Source organism: Urocitellus parryii, chromosome 14 (genome assembly GCF_045843805.1).
Source record: "Urocitellus parryii isolate mUroPar1 chromosome 14, mUroPar1.hap1, whole genome shotgun sequence".
Classification (NCBI taxonomy): Eukaryota; Metazoa; Chordata; class Mammalia; order Rodentia; family Sciuridae; genus Urocitellus; species Urocitellus parryii.
The window spans coordinates 27,678,629-27,686,582 of NC_135544.1; positions in this window are offsets into that span (position 1 = coordinate 27,678,629).

Sequence of the window (7,954 nt, forward strand, 5' to 3'; positions counted from 1 at the left end):
TTTCTCAATGTCATGAAGATTATTATGAAAAACCCACAGCTCATCATACTAAATGGTGAAAGACTGAATGCTTTTCTCCTAAAATCAGGAACAAGACAATTATGTCCACTTTTGCCACTTCTCTTCAGTATCATGTTGGAAATTTTAGCCAGCATAATTAGGCAAGAAAAATATATTAAAAGCATCCAAAATGGAAAGGAAGAAGTAAAATGATTTCTGTCTGCATATGACATAATCTTAAATGTAGAAAGCCCCACAGAATCTACCAAAACACTCTGTAAGGCTAATAAGCAGATTCAGTAAGGTTACAAAATAATAAATCAGTACACAAAAGCCAGTTGTGTTTCTGTACATTAACAATGAACAGCCTGAAAAGAAAATTCAGCAAATAATTCCATTACAATAACATTCAAAAGAATAAAATACTTAGGAATGAACCTAAACTAGAAGGTGAAAAACTTGCATACTGAAAAGTGGAAAACTTTACTTGAAATTAAAGAAGGTATAACTAAATGGAAAGACATCCTGTGTTGGTGGATTGGAAGACCTAGTAATGTCAAGATGACTCAACACTGCTCAAAGTGATTTACAGATTCAGTGCAATTTCTACCAAAATCCCAATGACATTTTTTGAAATATCATATAGAAAAATCCATCCTAAAATTCATATGGAATTTCAAGGGATCCCAATAGTCAATCGATCTCAAAAAAGATTAAAGTCAAAGGATCCACACTTCTTAATTTCAAAGCTTACTACAAAGCTACTATCACCAGAACACAGTGACTGGCATCAAGATGGACATATAGACATATGTGTGATAGAATAGAAAGCCCAGAAATAATCACTACCACATTTTCGAGATGGTTTTGACACGGGTGTCCAGACCATAGAATGAAGAAAGGACAGTTTTTCTGCAAATGAAGTTGAAAAAAACAGATATTCACATGCAAAATAATAAAATCAAATACTTACCTTATGTCATATGCAAAATGTGATTCAAACTCCTAAACATCAAAAAGTAAAACTGTAAACCTATTAAAACAAGAGAAAGCCTGCATGATATTGGATTTGGCAATCATTTCTTAAATATGACACCAAAAGCACAAGTGACCAAAAAAATAGATATATTGGATTTCACCAAAATTAAAGATTTGGTGCATCAAAGGATTCTATCTAGAGAGAGAAAAGACATCCCAAAGTATGGGGAAAGTATTTTCAAAACATCCAATAAGAGATTCACATCCAAAATATATGAAGAACTTTCTTCAACAATATTTATTACAATAAAGTTGTTATGTCCTAATGATAAAAGTAGAAATCTTTCTACATGTAAGTCCTAAAATATGATTTCTAACTGTTGAGAAAGGCAGATGAAGTAATAGAAATAGCATGAACTTCAGAGCTAAACAAACCTAAATATAAGTCATGACTCAGTCATTATTATTGTTTTTATTCTTGATCACTTCCATTCTGACTGGAGTAAGATGGAATTTTAGTGTAGTTTTGATTTGCATTTCCCTAATTGCTAGAGATGTTGAGCATTTTTTCATATATTTGTTGCCATTAGTGTTTCTTCTTTTGAGAAGTTTCTGTTTAATTATTTTGTCCATTTATTAATTGGGTTATTCGAGGGTTTTCTTTGTTTATTTTTTAGGGTTTTTTTTGTGTGTTTTAAGTTTCTTGAGTTGTTTTGTATTATTATGGGTATTAATCCCATATCAGAGGAGTAGCTGGCCAAGATTTTCTCCTATTCTGTAGTCTGTCTCTTCATGCTCTTAAGGTTTCCTTCACTGTGCAGAAGCTGTTTAGTTTGATGGTGTCCCACTTCTTGCTTCTTGATTTTATTTTTTGCACTTTAGGCATTTTGTTAAGGAAGTCAGTGCCTATACATATATGATGGAGTGTTGACCTTGTGTTTTCTTCTAGCTCTTATAAGGTTTCTGATGTAATCCTTAAGTCTTTGATTCATTTCAGTTTGAGTTTTGTGCAGGGTGAGAGAGAGGGGTTTAGTTTCATTTTTCTACATGTAGCTATCCAGTTTTCCCAGCACCATTTGTGAAAGAAGGCTGTCTTTTCTCCAAAATATATTTTTGGCATCTTTGTCAAATATCAGATTGCTATGGGTATATGGATTTGTCTCTGTGTCTTCTATTCTGTTCCATTAGTCTTCATGCCTTCTTTGATGCCAATACCATGCTGTTTTTGTTGCTACAGTTCTGAAGTACAATTTCAGATCAGGTATTATGATGCCTCCTGCTTCACTTTTCTAACTTAGTATTGCTTTGGCTATTATAGGTCTCTTATTCTTCCAAATGAATTTAAGAATTATTTTTTTCTAATTCTGTGAAGAATGTCATTGGTATTTTTGATGGCGATTGTGCTGAATTTGTATATTGCCTTTGGTAGTGTGGTCATTTTGACAATATTAATTCTGTCTATCCAAGAATATGGGTTGTCTTTCCATCTTCTAAGGTCTTCTTCAATTTCTTTGTTCAGTGGTCTATAATTTTCATTATAGAGCTCTTTTACTTATTTGGTTAGAATAATTCCCAAGTATTATTTTTTTTTAGTTTATTGTAAATGGGATGGTTTTCCTAATTTCTTCATCAAATGTCACTGTTGGAAAATATTGATATATGGTTGTTGATCTTGTATCCTGCTACTTAGTTGAACTCATTTGTAAGATCTAGAAGTCTTCTGGTGGAGTTTTTTTGGGTCTTCTATAAAGGGTACCATATCATCAGCAAATAGATATTTTGACTTCTTCTTTTTCTATTTGTATCCTTTTGATTTCCTTTTCTTGCCTGAACACTCTGTTTTGAGAAGTATATTGAATAGGAGTGAAGAGTGTAGACAGCTTTGTCTTGTTCCTGATTTAAAAAAAAAATGCTTTTAGTTTCTCTCCATTCAGTATGATGTTGGATTTGGTTTGTCACAAATGTCCTTTACGATGTTGAAGTAAACTCACTTTTCTTACTTAGTATTGTTTTGGCTATTATAGGTCTCTTAGTCTTCCAAAAAAAATTATTTTTTTCTAATTCTGTGAAGAATTAGAAAAAATTTGATCCCTAGTTTCTCCAGCATTTTTAGCATATTATGGGTGCTGGATTTAATCAAAGGCCTTTTTTGCATCTATTGAGATGATCATATAATTCTTTTTTTTTTAATATTTATTTTTTAGTTCTTGGCGGACACAACATCTTTGTTGGTATGTGGTGCTGAGGATCGAACACGGGCCACATGCATGCCAGGTGAGCGCGCCACCGCTTGAGCCACATCCCCAGTCCATGATCATATAATTCTTGTTCTTAATTCTGTTTAAGAGGTGAATCCACTTATTGATTTGTATATATTGAACCAAATTTGCATTCCTGGAATGAAACTCACTTGATCATGGTGTGTTATCTTTTTGATGTATTTCTGAATGCCATTTGCTAATATATTAATTAAAGAATTTTGCATCTATGTTAATCAGGAATATTAGTCTGTAGTTTTCTTTCTTGGTGAGTCTTTGACTTACCAGTCTTTGACTGGTTTTGGTATCAGTGTTATGATGGCTTCTATTAGAATCTATTTGGGAGTGTCTCCTCCCTTTCAATTTCATGGAATAATTTGAGAAAAAAAAGGTGCTATTTCTTCTGTAAATGTCTGACAGAACACAGCTGAGAATCCATCTGGTCTTGGGTTTTTCTTTTTTTGGATGGTGCTTAATTGCTGTTTCAATTTCTTTACTCGATATGGGTCTTTTTAGTTTTCTACATCTTCCTGATTCAATTTGGGCAGGTCATATACATCTAGAAATTTGTCAGCATCTTCCAAATTTTCCAGCTTATTAGAGTTCTGATAATACTCTGGGTTTCAGAAGGGTCTATAGTGATATCTACATTTTCATCTCTGACTTTGTTGACTTGGGTCTTCTCATCCTATCTTTTCGTGAGTTTGGCTAAGTTCGTCGAACTTATTTATCTTTCTAAAGAACCACTCTTTACTGCATTGATCCTGTGTATTGTTTTCTTATGCTCAATTTCATTGATTTGGCTCTGATCTTAATTTTTCCTGTCTTCTACTGATTGGGGAGTCAGTTTGTTCTTCTTTTTCTAAGGCCTTGAGGTGGAGCATAAGCTTATTTATTTGGCATCCATCTAATATTTTAATGTAAGTACCCAGTGCTATAAATTTCTCTTTTAGAACTGCTTTCATACTGTCCCAGAGATTTTGATATGCTGTATATCTGTTCCCATTTGTCTCTAAGAATTTCTTGATATTTGTTCTCATTTCTTCTTTGCTCCATTCTTTGTTTAAGAGAGTATTATTATAAATGAATTCAGCAAAGTAGCAGGATATATAACCAATATCCATACGTTGAATGTATTCCTATACATCAGTGATGAAACCACTGAAAGAACAGTCAGGAAAACTACCTTATTCACAATAGCCTCACAAAATCAAAATACTTGGAAATCAGTCTAACAAAAGAGGTGAGAAACCTCTAAAATGAAAATTACAGAACATGAAAGAAAGAAATTGAAGAAGACCTTAGAGGGTGGAAAGATCGCCGGTGCTCTTTGGATAGGCAGAAATACCATGGTCAAAATGGCCATACTACCAAAAGCATTATACAGACTTAATGCAATTCTTATTAAAATCCCAATGGCATTCTTCATAGAAATAGAAAAAGCAATCATGAAATTCATTTGGAAAAAAAAAAAGGAGACCCAAAATAGCCAAAGCAATCCTTAGCAAGAAAAGTGAAGCAGGAAACAACCCAATATCAGACTTTAAACTATCCTACAGAGCAACAGTAACAAAAATGGCATGTTACTGGCACCAAACTAGAAACAAAGACCAATGGTACAGAAGAGAAGAAACAGAGATAAACCCACATAAATGCAGTTATCTCATACTTGACAAGGGTGCCAAAAACATTCATGGGAGAAAAGATAGCCACTTCAACAAATGATTCTGGGAAAAGTGGAAATCCATATGTAACAAAATGAAATTAAATTCCTATTTTTAACCATGCACAAATCTCAACTCAAAGTGGATCAAAGACTTAGACACTAGAGAGGAGACCCTGCACAAAATAGAAGAAAAAGTAGGTCCAGATCTTCACTATGTCTGTTTAGGAACTGACTTTCTTAACATGACTCCTAAAGCATAAGAAGTAAAATCAAGAATCAATAAATGGGATGGCATCAAATTAAAAAGCTTCTTATCAGCAAAGGAAACAATAATGTGAAGAGAGAGCCCTACAGAACTGGAGAAAATTTTTACCACATTCACCTCAGATAGAGCATTAATCTTCAGGACATATGAAGAGCTCAAAAAACTCAACACCCAAAACCAAATAACCCAATCAATAAATGGGCTAAGGAACTGAACAGACACTTCACAGAAGAAGAAATACAGTCAATCAACAAATACATGAAAAAATGTTCAACATCTTTAGCAATTAGAGAAATGCAAATCAAAACTAAGATTTCATCTCACTCTAGTCAAAATGGCAATTATGAACAATATAAGCAACAAAAATTGTTGACAATGATGTGGGGAATAAGGTATGCTCATACATTGTTGGTGGGACAGCAAATTAGCGCAGCTATTTTGGAAATTAGTACGGAGATCCCTCAGAAAACTTGGACTGGAACCACCACTGGACTCAGCTATCCCACTCCTCAATTTATACCCAAAGGACTAAAAATAAGCATATTATAGTGACATAGACACATCAATGTTTATAGCATCTCAATTCACAATAACCAAACTATGGAACCAATCTAGGTGCCCTTCAATAGATGAATGGATAAATAAAATGTGGTATATATACACAATGAAATATTACTTAGCCATAAAGAAGAATTAAATTATGGCATTTGCAGGTAAATGGATGGAGCTGAAGAATATCATGATAAGCAAAATAAGCCAATCCCAAAATACCAAAGCCTGATTGTTTTCTGTGATATGCAGAGGATAATTCACAGTGTGGTGGGGCGGGGTGACTAAGGAAAAACAGAGGTACTTTGTATTAGGCAGAGGGAAGTAAAGGAGGGAGGGGTATGGGGGTAGGAAGAATAGTAGAATGAATCAGATATTATTCCCCTATGTACATATATGATTACACAACTGGTGTGATTCTTCAACATGTACAATGAGAAGAATGAGAAGTTATGCTCCATTTGTGTATGATGTGTTAAAATGCATTCTACCATCATGTATAACTAATTATAACAAGTTAAGAAAAAGAGAATATTGCTCAATCTCCATATGTTTACATATGTTTATATTGTTTCTTTTTTTCCTTTTTAATTTCTAGTTTCATTGCATTATGGTCTGATAGGATACATTGGATTATATAATTTTCTTTCTTTTTTTTGTATTTTCTAAGATTTACTTTGTGGCCTAGAATATGATCTATTTTGGAAAAATATCCATGAATTGCTGGGAAAAAGTTAAATCCAGCTGCTTTGGAGTGAAATATTCTGGGGATATCTGTTAGTTTCATTTGTTTTATATTGTTATTTATGTTGGAGATATTGTTATTGATTTTATGCTTTGATGACCTGTCTGTTGATGATAATGGTGTGTTGAAATCATCCAATATTATTTATTGGGATCTATCTGGGATTTAGGGTTATGGAGGATTTTTTTTAATGTATTTGAGTGCATTGACACTTGGGGCATAAATATTTATTATCATCATATTTTCTTCTTGAATTAGTCCTTTAATAGGATGCACTTTCCTTCATTTTTTTCTTCTGATTAATTTTTGTTTGACTTCTACTTTGTCAGATATGAGAATAGCTACTGCTACTTGTTTTTGGAGTTCATATGCATGAAATACTTTTTTTTTTCCTATCCATTTACCTTCAGCCTGTAAATATCTTCACCTATAAGATGACTCTCTTGTAAATAACATATAGTTGGATCTTGGTTTTTGATCTATTCTGCTAACCTGTGTCTTTTAACTGGCGAGTTGAGGCCAGTAACATTCAGTGTTAGTATGGATATGTGTTTGTGCTTTCCTGATGTTTTGATTTTTTGCTATATTTCATTCTGGTCTTGATTCTCATTTGATGGGGTATTCTTCTATGGACCTTCCTCTGTTTGTGAGCTTTGAGAATTGTCTTTTAGTTCTTCCGTATGTAGGCTCTCTTTGAGTATTCTTTGTAGTGCTGGCTTGGTTCTCATGAATTCTCTTAGGTTATTCTTGTCATGAAAAGTTTTTATTTCTCTCTCAAATTTGACACTGAGCTGTGATGGGCATAATAAACCTGTCTGGCAGTTGTCACTTTTAGGGCTTGAAATAACTCATTCCAGGTCCTTCCTGATTTAAGGTCTGAACTGAGAAAGCAGAAGTGATCCTCATCGGTTTGCCCCTAAATGTGACATGTGCAGCTTTTACTATTCTTTCCTTATTTTCTATGTTAGACATTTTGACTATGATACGTCTTTGAGAGCTTCTAACTTGAATAGGTCTATTTGGGGTTCTGTAAACCTCCTATATGTGGATGTCTATTTCATTTCTGGTATGGAAAAAGGTTTGTGTAACTATCTTATTGAAATATTCTTTATGTCTTTAGCTCATATCTCCATGTTCTCTTTTATTCCAGTGATTCTTAGGTTTGGTCTTTTAATATTGTCCCAGAGTTTTTGAATATTATAGTCATGTTTTATAATTTTTTTCTTTATTGTATTTTGTGTACTCAAGATCATATTGCCTGGGGCTGGGGTGGTAACTATGTGATAGAATACTTGCCTAGCACATGTGAGGCACTGGGTTTGATCCTTAGCACCACATAAAAATAAATAAATAAATAGCACAAGATCATACAGCTTATCTTCAGTGCCTGAAGTTTTATTTTTAAACTTTTATCCTAATTTGTTATATATGACAGCAGAATGCATTATAATTCATATTACATATATAGAGCACAATTTTTCATATCTTTGCTT